The sequence below is a fragment of the Macrobrachium nipponense genome, chromosome 7 (assembly GCF_015104395.2).
Source record: "Macrobrachium nipponense isolate FS-2020 chromosome 7, ASM1510439v2, whole genome shotgun sequence".
In the NCBI taxonomy this organism is placed as follows: domain Eukaryota; kingdom Metazoa; phylum Arthropoda; class Malacostraca; order Decapoda; family Palaemonidae; genus Macrobrachium; species Macrobrachium nipponense.
Window position 1 is genome coordinate 58,767,630 of NC_061109.1, and position 14,620 is coordinate 58,782,249.

Consider the following 14,620-nt stretch of genomic DNA (forward strand, 5'->3'; position numbering starts at 1 on the left):
GGATTGAGGTTACAGTTTGAAGTTAGGGTAGGGGTTTAATTTATGGTTTGAGGTTAGAGTAGGGGTTTGAGGTTGTAGTTTGAGGTTATGGTAGGGATTTGAGGTTACAATTTGAAGTTAGGGTAGGGGTTTGATTTATTGTTTGAAGTTAGGGTAGGGGTTTGAGGTTTTGGTTTAAGGTTGGGCTAGGGGTTTGAGGTTATAGTTTGAGGTTAGGCTAGGGGTTTTATCTATGGTTTGAGGGTAGGGTAGGGGTGTGAGGTTATGGTTTGAGGTTACAGTTTGAGGTTAGGGCAGGTGTTTGATTTACGGTTTGGAAATAGGGTATGGTTTTGATTTATGGTTTGAGGTTAGGGAAGGGGTTTGATTTATGATTTGAGGTTAGGGAAGGGGTTTGAAGTGATGGTTGGTAGGGGTTTGATTTATGGTTTAAGGTTAGGATTGAGGTTTGAGATTATGGTTTAAGGTTAGGGTAGGAATTTGAGGTTATAATTTGAGGTTAGAGTAGGGGTTTGAGGTTATAATTTGAGGTTAGAGTAGGGGTTTGAGGTTATGGTTTGAAGTTAGGGCAAGGATTTGAGGTTAGGGTAGGGGTTTGAGGTTAGGGTAGGGGTTTGAGGGTATGGTTTGAAGTTAGGGTAGGGGTTTGAGTTTAGGGTAGGGGTTTGATGGTATGGTTTGGTTTGAGGTTTAGGTTGGGAGGGTTTGAGGGTAGGGGATTTGATTTATGGTTCGAGGTTAGGGTAGGGGTTTGAGGTTATGGTTTGAGGTTAGAGAATAACGATATGGAATTACCGAAACTTGCAACAGACATTAAGGAGTTTGGTGTGAGGGGTAATGGGATACACTGAGGCCCTCGGGGTTCCAGTATATAATATGATTAGATGAATATTGTCTTTTCCCACCAGAGGACTTTAATTGTACTTGATCCAGATATAGTTTGACCCTCTAGGTTACAGCTTCTCTTTTCATGAGAGAACTTTAATTTCTTAATAATCCTTTACAGGTATTCCTCTCTCTCTCTCTCTCTCTCTCTCTCTCTCTCTTATCTATATATATATATATATATAGATATATTATCTATATATATATATATATATATATATATATATATATTATATATACGAAACTGTTGCGGGAATATTTTTCTTTGGATTTGAATATTGCTAAAAACACTAATAACAAAACAGGAAAGATAATAATCTGTCAAAGAAACAAACGAAACAAATATAAAACACAATGTACAAAATTGACTGGAACAACTCGGCCAGCATGAGCATTATAACTTAGATTCGATGTTGGGTACGACTCTGAATTAATTCAGAATTAACTTCCTAAGCAATGAGACGTCACCCTTCCCCTCCGCTGATCGTCTTAGGGAATACATCGGCAAGTGTTCCCCTGACTTCAATAACCTTCGGCTAGCAGCGCCGAACTTCAGTCATGGGCCTTATGAAATCTGTGCCCTTGCTCAATGTATATTCAAACTTGTGAAATGTAAGAATGGTCCGTCTACTGAAACAGGTGAGGTGAGGGAGCACTGTAAGCATTGTCAAAGGGCCCAAAGCGACATCCAGATTTTAGTCATTTACTTGACGTCCATCCCTGCTTCGTTTCCTCAGTCTCGCTCTCTAGCACCTCTGACTGTTACCTCTTAGTTCTTAGTGCAACTATGGAGGTTTTCTCTCAGTCCCACCTTTATATCCTTGTGCTGCATCTCTCTCGTTTTCTGGATCTCTTTATCTTGCTTCCAGTCCCCCCGACTCCCTCTTTTCACAGTCTTGAGCGCCGAATGGCCGTGAGTGGCCCAGTGTGTGTCTTGACTGCCGAAGTTTCATCAATCATAAATCAAACTTGTGAAGTGAGTAATTTTGCGTCTAATTGGTTTTGCTTTCTCGTATTGCTTATGAAAAATTACATTCTTAAAGTCCTTCTGTTACAAAATTATAGTAAGTTTTGAGACATGATAATTCAGAAAGGTATTTAGGAAGAAAAAGTCATGATACTTATTCACTAACAATTCATACCTAAATTTGATCAATTATGGCTTTTCATAAAAGAAATCATGTCTTTATAGGTTTATCTAATTATCGTGCCAAGATGACATTTTTTTATTACGTTTCAACTTTCAGTAAAGTTTGTCGATTTTAATTACGTAACTTCTATCAGAAAATGTTTCCATGTGAACTATTATTCATTTACGTAAAAACTACAGACATTTACATGTATACATTTATGTGAAGCTATACCCCCCTGTAAACTAACATGCAACGTTTTTTTTTAGATAAGGTTTATAAGTTCTTTGTGTCAGTATCCCATCGAAGAATGTTTTCCTAAACATCCCCCTCCCCCCCAAAAAAAGAGAAAAAGATGGGAAGAATGCAGAGGGTGCTGTTATTTTTCCAAGGATACCTAAGTAACCTGAGAGTCTTTTAAGATATGAGACCACTCCTTGTATTTTCAGTCCTTGTCTTCCCATAGTAGAAATTTAGACATGGCTAAATAGAGCAGAAAATTTGCTCAGAAGCCATAATAGTTACCAGATGTTTTTTAAAATTTATTTTTGTTATTTTTTTTTTTTTTGCTAGCAGTAGATTTTTTTTTTCTGCGAACTGGATTTGTTCTGCGAACTGGACTTGAACATGCTGGTGAGTCATCATATTGCAGTTATCAATTTTATTTAGGTTTTGTGGTATTTATGGCAAAACTTGGCTCTTATAGACTTGTTAAATGTTATATTGTTGCTTATTTTGAAGTTTTCACAATTTGAAAATATGAAGTCTTTGAAGAAAATATTTATTTTGAGTGATAGTGTAGTGTGGGTTTGAATTTGCAGGTCTGGGAATGAAGCCAGCGAGGTAACCTGTTAACCTTTCTGTGCCTTTGTGCAATGTTATTGAATATTAGGTAAACCTAGGTAATAACTCCCCGTCAGATATTTCTGTGGAAATGAGTTTTATATAGTATTTGGGTTGCTTATTAGGAATTTACTGTTATATTATGGCGGGTCGACAGTAATCAACCCACAGGGCCTAGTACTAAACATACAGAAATACTTTTGACGCCCCAATCCCTTCCTACGGGCTGCTCTGAGTTAGAACCCTTGCTGGCATAAGGCCAGCTTAATCTCCAACAACAACAACAACAATCTCGTGGCTTTCGTATTCGCGGGACCGTTCCTTGCAGTCCGTGCGGAATTATTGCCTAGAATTACCAACGCACTGTGTGTGGACAGTATTGAAGGAACGAGTTTCCCAAGTTTTTTTTACTGTTCACAACATTTAACAGAAATTTAATCGGTAGATTCGTCTTTAGCGCTAAATGTGAAGGGAAGATAAACTTGAAAGCTTTCTAATTTATTTTTTTTTATATTTCAGACACTGGTGAATCCAACTGAAGGCACTCCCGCTGCAAAATTCAAGGTAAATACCAAAGTGTTAGTACTATGTACTATTAAATTGTATTGTAGCAATCCTGTAACGGTAAAAGTAAAGTTAGGTTAAGTAGTTTTTGCTCCTTCGGCATCTGGAAAATGGGCTGACATTTCAGTTTTGACTAAACAAAGACGCCATAACAGTCAAATAAACACAACATTGAATTTTCAGTGCTGATTGTTTCTCGAGTTGTTCTAGTGTTTTACTATAATTATATACGAACTCTACCATGAGGAGTACTTAACCTTAACATTTACAGCTCGTTTGAATTATCTTACAAAAGTTTTTCCAATGTTGATGTATAAATATGCCGTCAGTTGCCGGCGTCATCTTGATTTAACAAAAGGAAAGACCCATGAATGCTAACTTTAGCACGAAGGACAGGGTCTAGAATGTTTTGCTTGTTTGACTGTAGACAGTGTCTTAGGGTACTGAGACGGTAGTTGTCTTTCCTGAATACGCTGGCACAAACGGTACTCAAATCTATTAATTCGGATAAATTGTGATGGATAATGAATAAAATGAGTGTACGAAGTTTAAATGAATCGAAGCAAAGGATAGGTATGTTAGTATTTTATAAATTTATTTAATGACAAAAGGGGTTGGGTCTTACAAATTTTGAAATTTGTGGAGTTGGAATTATTCATTCCATCTAGGACAAGTTTTTACTTAACGGGAAAATGTACGTGTCTTTGAAGGTAAGACTTCCATTAGGTAATTCAAGTAAATCAGTAAGTGTAGTACGATTAATATAAAAGGCTTCATAATTTATTCACTTGTGGTCAGTCTGAACATTATAGAATGATCGCAATTGTAGAACCGAGGGAAGAGCAGCAATGAAGCGAAGAATGCAATTATAAAACTGAGAGAAAAGCAGCAATGAAGCTTGTAAATTGGACTATGTAACCTGCTGCTTTATTTTGATTACGTGATAGTGCACTCTCAAAGAATATGGTTCCTGTCACGAATGCTCGCTGAAATGCTGTATATTTTGCTTAAATTGCCAGATTTTAGCTTAGGGAATGCTGAAAGTTTTTTTCGTAATGGGCTCTGTAATACTTTTTCTATTTTCAAAACTGGTATTTTTAGTTGTTGCTGAATGATAGGCGTTCGGTGCCTTGAAAACAAGGAAAAGCAACTAGATTTAAGTTTTGAGTTTTATTTTTAACAGAATGCTCTTTAACTTCTATATCTAGGGTTGCTTTTTTTTCTTGACTAGCCTAGAGTACGCATCAAAGTTAGGTTTAGGCAACCTTAAGTAATCAAGAAGCGATCTTTTAGAAAAAGCCAAACTATTTTAAACCCGTATTGCATTTAACAGGTTCTTTACCATAGACGTGCTCATTGACTATTTTAAGTCCAAATTACACCACGAAAACGTTTAATTGAACTCCGAAGATTGTTTTAGCACAAACTATCACGTACCAATTGATAAGCAAGTAAAATAATCCATTGAAGTTAGAACCCAAAAAGTGTTACTCGATCGCTCAGCATCTGAACTGTTTGTGCAATTTCCAATACGTTAAACAAGTCTAAAGTAGGGCATCGCAAACTTAGTGGTTAATAAGCAACTAATGAGTGTCTTGAGTATTTCATATTTGTTAGGGTGTATCCTAAACATCCTCAACACTATAGAGGATGAGTTGTCGAGTTATGAATTGCTGGAACAGTAATGTAGGAAGCCTTGTAAAAACTAAAGCTGTTGGAATTAAGGAGATTGCTTAGATAAAAAAAAAATATATTTATCGAAACTATTGTGTAATTTTTTTTACATAACGATTAGACATTTACAGGAAGTTAGTTATGACATCTTTTTTTCTCTCGAAGTTGAGTGTAATAAAGTCAAGCGCACTAACATCGTTTGGGTGGGGCGGGTAAGGAATTCTCATGTTGCCATTAGTCCCAGTTATTATCAAATATTTTTGTTAGACTGATCAAGTGAAGTTTTCTGAAAACAGTATTTGTTATAAATTGATACGAAAAACATAGTCCTCGCACAAAGATGAACCATGAATATTTGATGCATTTTAGATTTAGGTTTTATACTTTCAAAGACTCGAAGTAAAACGTTTTTGTCATTCCAGGCTGACTGAATTCCCGATGGGTTGTTAATATTGAGGAACTACACTAAAACTGCAATTTTTTCAGGCAAAATGTTGATAAAGGTGAGGTGGTGCGGTGCGTGATACAGCCCTAGAAAGACTTAGAAAAATTTTCTGAAAATTAATTCATGGTAACTTCAGTACACACAACAACAATGTTATTGAATTAGATTTTTATTACATAAAATATTTGCTCCATTTACAAGGATTCTTTTTTGAATATGTCAGTCACTCATTTGGTTTTATTTGTCAATTGCTAGTCAGTTATTTTAATTCTTCAATCATCTTCTTTTATTTGATGTTCCAATATCTTCCTAAGTCTCTCCAGCTTTTCACAGTACCTTTTACATGAATGTAGATAACTGTTTATTAACCTGATTAAACTAGGTATTCAAAAAGAAATACCCTTGTAAGCCTCTTAAGAGTTTAAAGTTGTCTTTGGTCATACGTCATATTTTTTAGCTTCAAACTGACGGGGATTGACATATAAGTAACCAAGAATTTAACTGAATCTGGGCTCAGACTGGTGCCTTCGTGATAATCCAGAAAATACAGCAGAAAAACTACAGTGGTACTAGAGGGTCCCTGCTGAAGCAAGACTTCAAGCTAGCTAGTTCCGAGTTTGAACAGTCGTAAGACTATAAATTTTTTAATTTTCATTGTGATAATTTTCTCTACAATACACTTTAGATTATATTTGTTTTAAACTGCTTGGAAGTAAGTCCACCCTGAGATAGTATTAAATCTATTTGAACAACTAATTGTACAATAACTTAATCACTGTCCTGATTAGCACCTTAGAGCGTCAATGCTTTTTTCTTTAAAGGATCAACAGAAGAGTTTTCAACGGAACGGAAATCATGCATAAGTTCAGTGACTTTCCAGTTCTTACCACTCAACACAGGAGCTGCAAAAAGTTAAGTATATCTTAGTTTTACCGACCACTGAGCTGATTAACAGCTCTCCTAGGGCTGGCCCGAAGGATTAGATATATTTACGTGACTAGGAGCCAATTGATTACCTAACAGACCTATAGCTTATTGTGGGATCCGAAACACATTTTATCGAGAAATGAATTTCTATCACCAGAAATAAATTGCTCCGGTTCCGCGTTGGCCGAGCCGAGAATCAAACTTCGGACACACAGATTGGTAGGCGACCGCGCAATGCAGGAGTTGCAACTACTGCATTGTTAACATAGCGCTCGCAGTATTCCTTACTGCTAATTGTACAGTATGTAGCACTTTCCGAAAGTTAGACTATGAAGTATCATAGCTTTGCCATTGCCCTGAGCACTAGGGAAAAGTTGAAGAATTTTGCTCAAGTTTTCACTTTAACATAATATGCTGAACTAAGAAATTATATTAGAACTTTATGTCAGTTACTGCTAATGTCAAGAAACCAAATAGAATTTAACTTTTATGTTAACGTCAAGAACCCAAATAGAATTTAACTTTTATAAAACGTAGCGCAGAATATAAAATTGCAATCTAGCTCCCCGTATTCTTTAGTGAAGTTGGAAAAGGGACTTTTGTTGTCCAATTTTAACAAGTACAATTTCCCTCCTTTTTTTATAATGTAAATAATGCCTTCGGTATTCTCACATTCAAATCCAGGGAAGAAAATTTTATCTTGTCAATTTCACTATTTTTATCACTGGATCATTGAGCTGTTCTTACAGTGATGTTGATAACTAACTTATAGTCATTTATTAAACTAAGCAGAATTCCAGGTTGTTGCGATTTTAAGTGTTTCATGTTGTCTAGCATTATTTAGCAAACACCATGTGTGTTCAAGTTTAGAAAACACAAAGTTCACTTCACAAATTAAAAAGTTAAATTTGAAGATTAGGTCTCTGTGTAACTTAATTTGGGGTTTGCGTTTTGTCTTAATTGTATGTCTTAATTGTAGTGACGAGTGACTACAGGATTATTGAGCTATTTGTGTCGCACCACCACCTCATTAATCATACTATATATGCCTAATTTTCATTTGTACAGTCTTCCCAGTTTATCAGTTTTGTATATCAAGCAAATTTTTCTCGTTGGACTAGCGGATTTCGCGCTCGGCTGCCAACCCGGTGGTGTGAGGCTCGATTCTCGGCTCGGCTAACGCGGAACCAGAGGAATTTATTTCTGGTGATATAAATTCATTTCTCGATACAATGTGGTTCGGATCCCACAATAAGCTGTAGGTCCCGTTGCTAAGTAACCAATTGGTTTCTAGCCCACGTAAAAATATCTAATCCTTCGGGGCAGCCCTAGGAGAGCTGTTAATCAGCTCAGTGGTCTGATAAAGCCAAGATATACTTAACTTGTCTATCAAACAGAGTGGTAGTCACTATGAAGACACCATCTGAATCTTCAGCAGTACTTTTAAAAGTTCTACTCACTGTTGCCCAGGAGTTCAATACACAGCGAGAAGGATATTCAGAGAATTAGATAGCCCTTTGTTCATTTTTCCTGCGTATCTCTTTCTAGCATATTTCACTTCAGTATTGACAGTGATTGAAATCGTAGTGGGAATAATTGATCAAAATTGACTTTTTTCATTTAGCAGGTAGTGATCAATCACTGGTATATAGCTGCGATTGCTAACGCTCTCTCCTCTCTCTCTCTCTCTCTCTCTACCTCTACATATGATACAGATTCACACACACTTTCTCTCTCTCTACCTACATATAACACAGATTATCTCTCTCTCTCTCTCTCTCTCCTCTCTCTCTCTCTCTCGCACTCTCTCTCTCTCTCTCTCTCACACACACACACACAATAAACGAAATGTGAGGAAGGTAGATGATTCATCGCAAAATTACTATCTTTTGAGACAAAAATTAAAACATGGCATTATTCGGTTATGTATATTAGGCACATACATATGACTGATGGGGTTGCATGAAAAGATTTTATTGTAAATACTCAGTATTTTGATTTCGTGTGAGAACCATGACAGCAGTTAGTTCACTTTCCATTAAGTGTTCCATATTTAATCCATCCATGTGTCTCAACTCGACCGAGATTCTAATTATCTGTGCTGTAAACATTGATCTCGCCTCTTAATATGTTTCTTCTTAGAAGTCTGCATTGCAATTTTAGAGATCTTATATGGTCGCCATATTTCTCCAGCTCTTTCAACATATATCAGATTTGTAGTTATGATTAATTTAATTTTTTATGAATACACATGAATACAGGAGTACTCTCAAATTATATTGCCTCATTAATGTGATATTGAACAAAGTATTTTGTTTCAAATTTTCTATATTTCAAGAAGGTTCCTTTGGTATCACAACAGTTTAATAACTACTACTATTAGTTGCAGTTTAAACCAGTTTTAATTTAAACAAATTTTATCCTTAAGTTTTCCTGACCTCTCTAGTTGCTAAAAGAGCGAAGGATTGAGAACTCTTGCTCTGATTACCGTTGTTAACAGACGAAATTTAAGACACTGTAACTATAAGAATGGAGTTCAGTGGCATGAAATGTGGAGGGAAATTAGTTTTAAAACGGACTAACAAAAGGAGAAGAATTCAATATAATTGCCTATATCAAATGACAGTGAGGGATTAGCCTATCCGTTTTAGCTATCAGAAGCCTCAACCACTTTAACTTTTTTTTCTGTTTCGTAAAGTTTTCTAGTACTATTGACCCTAACTGATGTTTTCTGTTTTGTTAAGTTTCCAAGTACTCGTAATATTATTTTTTTTCTAACTAGAACTTAGACGGTTTTCATATTTTTCACACAATGTCTTTTCGTAGCATTCAGAATTGTAAGAATCACAACTGAAGCGAGTATTTGTTGAGGTACATGCGGTAAGTGCTTTATCTGGAACGTTTGTGGTGGTAAATATATTAGCAAAAACTTTGTTGTGCATAGTTCAAGGTATTGCTGGCAAAACCTAATATTGCGAGATAACTCACAGTAGTTCGTACAGCGTTGTTCAGAAATGTGTAGCCTACCCATCCAAAAGGAACTGGCACTGCAAAATTATTCTTTTTGTTTTATACCATAAGCAATATGGACTTAAAATTTAACATGTGCTTTAAGCAATTAACAGATATCTTGAAAGGAGCGGATGAATTTTTATTGCTTTTCATATTGACATATTATTGGCCGTCTTTAAAAATAGTTTCATTTTGACTAACATTTCATAAACGGCAGGATTCTCCAAACCAATGTATGTAATGTAAACTACCGGATGTTAAGGCAGAAAATTGCTAGTAGTATTAAGCCGTTCATAATTTATTTAAAGGTCTTTTTTTTCAAAAACATACGAAGCATCATTATTCAGCTTTCTTTATTAAACATTTTGAGTTGAATGTTAGTTGATGAACTCACAAGAAATATTAATTTAAAAACAATTGAAAGTTAATGCCTTACATAGATCCTATGTAGATATAATTATTCAAAATATTGGTTAGTTATCGTGAGTTTATTTTTTATATTTTTATGGTTTTGTAGTGGTATGATGACAACTTAAATTTCATCTTCATAAGTTTTCATTTTAGTTGCTTTCAACTGAAGAAATGATCAATTTTTGTTTATGGCAGCTGCCACTCCGAACTTGATATTCTTCGGAAGCTTGAATTTAAAGTCAGTGGCCCCTGTGGGCGTGTTCCATATGAGTAGGGTTTATCTTCTGAATAATAATAATAATAATAATAATTATAATAATAATAATAATAATAATAATAATAATAATAATAATAATAATGTTCTAAAGGGTCCATAATAATACAAAGTGTTAGTCCGTGTATAATTTTTAAGATTTTACAGAAAGTTTTCGAACCCTTCCCTGGGTTCATCTTCAGTCCAAAAAACTGAAGATGAACCCAGGGAAGGAAGGGTTCGAAAGCTTTCTGTAAGTCTTAAAATTATACACGGACTCTCAACGCTTTGTATTATTGTGGACCCTTTAGAACATTATATATACTCTTGCGATAGAGAGTTTTTAATAATAATAATAATAATAATAATAATAATAATAATAATAATAATAATAATAATAATAATAATAATAATAATATAATAATAATAATAATAAATAAAGAAGGAAACTGAAGGAATGATAACAGCGGCACAAGATCAGGCCCTAAGAACCAGATATGTTCAAAGAACGATAGACGGAAATAACATGTCTCCCATATGTAGGAAGTGCAATACGAAACATGAAACCATAAACCACATAGCAAGCGAATGCCCGGCACTTGCACAGAACCAGTACAAAAAGAGGCATGATTCAGTGGCAAAAGCCCTCCACTGGAACCTGTGCAAGAAAAATCAGCTACCTTTCAGTAATAAAGTGGTAAGAGTACCAACCTGAGGGAGTGAAAGAAAACGATCAGGCAAAGATCATCTGGGACTTGGTATCGACAGATAGGGTGATACGTGCAAACAGACCAGACGTGACGTTGATTGACAAAGTCAAGAAGAAAGTATCACTCATTGATGTCGCAATACCATGGGACACCAGAGTTGAAGAGAACGAGAGGGAAAAAATGGATAAGTATCAAGATCTGAAAATAGAAATAAGAAGGATATGGGATATGCCATTGGAAATCGTACCCATAATCATAGGAGCACTAGGCACGATCCCAAGATCCCTGAAAAGGAATCTAGAAAAACTAGAGGCTGAAGTAGCTCCAGGACTCATGCAGAAGAGTGTGATCCTAGAAACGGTACACATAGTAAGAAAAGTGATGGACTCCTAAGGAGGCAGGATGCAACCCGGAACCCCACACTATAATATACCACCCAGTCGAATTGGTGGACTGTGATAGAGAAAGAAAAGAAAAGAAAAAAAAGTACATGCCATATTCGAAGCTGCTTAATTTTGAGTAGACTCCACTACCTTGAAGTATGCGCATACACATTTGTAACTTTATCCAAAGATAATTTACTGTTTTGTAATTATTTTGCTCAAACCAGATTACCTTAGAATTCTGATAATGAAATTTCACAAACGTTCCAGATATGAGTATTTACATAATGATTGCAATTTACCACGAAATCTTTTGTTATAAAGTTACCTGTTAACGACTGTAACATTTTGTAATGTTTCTGTTTTCGTAAATTTTTATTTTTGTTTAGGGAACTTCTGTAAATGCGTCTAGTTTTACTTACAGCTCTTGTTGTGCCTTTATAGGAACATATTTCTTTCATGATAGACAGAAAATTTTCTAAAATTTGGTCAGTGGTTAGCGAGCTTTTCTCATTTATTCATACAGTTCAGCATGTCGTTGACGTTTTCAAATTAGCGGTTAAATTACACTGTACCAACTTAACTATATAGGTTTTTAACGTAAACTTGTCAATTTTTACAAATTATACTGCACCAACTTAACTATAGGTTTTTAACGTAAACTTGTAAATTTTTCATCAATATTGCATCGGAAAAATCTTCAGTAAGTTATTTTACATGACGAGTGGGCCTGGTATTTGGAGTACTTGGCGCCTGCTAAATTTAGTTTATTAATTTCTTGATTGTCGTAATGTAATCGTTAGCTTATCCAAAAGCCTTGCGTGAGTAAAATCAGCTTCAGATGGAAGAAGAAAAATATAGTTAAACCAATCAAGATATTCAAGATTAAAAGTTCTCATTAGTTTCGTTTATACGTGGCAAATTCATCTGACGAACTACAAACATTCGATTAATGTAATGAATGGGAGTTCCGTGAAATATCATAATACTTTCCAGCGTCACCACCAATATTCATAGTCTACTTAGCTTGAATTACTCTAGAAACACTATTCATTTATTCTTAAAAGCTGACGCTTGCCCAAATATATCTTCGCAGATGTATTGTAACTGATACAAATTAAGTGCACGTCATACATCTTTAAATGCCTTGGTAAAGTTTACGCGGATAAAAGTGTGAAGTTGCGATTTGCTGTTTTGTAGTTTTATGCAAATTAGTCACGATCCTCGATCCTGGTTAGTTTACTTTTAAAGGGAAACCTGACAGCAATTACCATAAACGACTTTAACTCTAATAAATTGATGCGTTTCAGTTCCGTATATCATAACCGTTGGGGAGTTTTTGTAAACAGGGCAAAATGAGAAGCTTGATTTAAAAATTAATGTAATTTCGGTCATTGTCAGTCATTTTCACTCTAAACATTCACTCACGATAAAAATAGACTTGAAATTCTTCTTGTGTTAATCTGTAACATTTATACAGAAGTTCTCCTACTTGTTTATGTAAAAAAAATGGAAAAGAAAAAAAAACTGGAAATAATTTCAATAAAAACTCCATGGAGTCAACGCTACAGCGTCTCCAGGAGGCGGCCGAGTGTTCTCAGCATAAGGCCACCAGACACAAGTTAGCTACCATCCATTTCAGAAAAATAGTCCAGACTCGAAGACACGGAGAGGAAGTTAATAGTTAGGCACCTAAAATTGTTCCGAGAAGAAAGAGGATTCCCCTTCTTGTCCTTGTGTTTTCTTCTCAGATATGAGTCTATCCTAACAGAACTGAAGGCTTATCCCATTTTTTGTATTAGTGACATTCAAGGAAGGTTTTATCTAGAGCTGAAACGCCTAACCAAAAGGATGTTACCATCAGTCTCAGTATTTTGAATGTACTATATTTTGGTTCTGACTTTGGTTGCTAATGTTGGTGAAATGAAATCTTTCCATGACATATTCTTCAATTTGTCCAGTAAAGATGCTGTGCGTTGTAATGAGTGTTTCTCGTTTATTCAGTATTAAACAGAGTAGACTTTTGTTTCCTATTACGTGAATCCAGATAATTTTCAAATTTTAATGGTAATGACGTCAATTATTTAATTTTTGTAAATTTAACTAATTTTCGTGGTATTAAATACGGCCGTTTACAGTATACCTATCGTACTACCAGTTGGAGTATATTGATAGAATCTATTTTGCAATCTGAATCAAGAGAATTTTCAGTTTTTGTGGTAATGACCCCGTCGGTGGAATGACTCCAGGTATTTCATTTGTTCGTAAAATTTAACTCCTTTTCGTGGTAACTTATTCAGCTGTGTGAAATAACTACTGCCAGTTGCTTTAAAATCTATTCCTCCACACCCTAAGTTTCGCCATCAAGTAGTACAGAACTTCCCTGATTTATGCTACTTTTTAGTTGCAATTGACTGCTCGCGGGCCACCTTCAAAGTGAGTTCCAGCGTGTGGCGTAAATACCACATCTCTGCCTTCAGATTTCTTTGCTCTCTTTGTACTTGATATAAAGAAGGGCTAAAACACCATGAGAGACTACTTCAGATATCTTTGTGTGAGGGATCCTATAATTGCATTCTATAGGGTGTCATGGGTGGGTTTAGGAAGTATGAGAGGAAATGAATTTTGCATTTAATATACCAAGAAGATATTAACCATAATAAGGAAAGTGTTTATTGCAATCTTATCTCCCATAATTTACCTTGGTTTTCTTCAAATGATTGAGACAATGTATTTTAGGATGTATAATATAGAAATTGAAAAGAAGTGCCTCTTGATAGGATACGAAAATTTTTTTTTTAAATCAAAACTCGTATATTAGTAAGAAAACATATTTGAAAAGTAAAATTAGTTTTTAATTTTTTCAGTTTAATGCACGTGCAGTCATAATGGTATAGCATGGGTAATTGCAGGTCAGGGCTTGAAAATATTTTATCAAACGCAAGTTCTCGTTATAGCTTTGTGTACTTTTTTTAGTCATTCTCGTTCGGACTAGTTTCAAAATTGACTGCGTCACAGTTGGCTTAGAATCGTCGTATTCCTTCGTTGTATTCCTCTCAGGGTAGCTGAAACTTTGCATGTCTTGATGAAAATTAAGTGTTTTTTTTTTTTCTCATTATTTTTTAACCAGTAGATCTTATCTGCTTTTCTCTTGTTTTTCTTTCTCTTGCCTTACTCTTCTCTCTTCGTGGTTTATATGGCTTAGGCTCTCTTTTCTCTTCCTAGGCTGATTTGGAAAGGGTTCTCAATTTGTATGAATTCTTCCTTACAATGTAAAGTGTATTGCAGGCATCAGATTTTGCTGAGAACAAACGAGCTAAGGCCAGTTTTCCTTATTAGAATTACAGTTTATATCCATAATGAAAACATTGGTGAAAAATAGT

General features: G+C 35.2%; 1 long non-coding RNA gene across 1 annotated transcript; it reads left to right on the forward strand.

The window, feature by feature from the left end:
- Window positions 1–2,535: 2,535 nt before the first annotated feature.
- On the forward strand, window positions 2,536–7,668 carry LOC135217378 (uncharacterized). The gene is made up of 4 exons (XR_010315114.1): window positions 2,536–2,648; window positions 3,378–3,422; window positions 5,519–5,599; window positions 5,999–7,668. It is a non-coding gene; the product is annotated as an uncharacterized LOC135217378 (long non-coding RNA).
- Window positions 7,669–14,620: the final 6,952 nt, after the last annotated feature.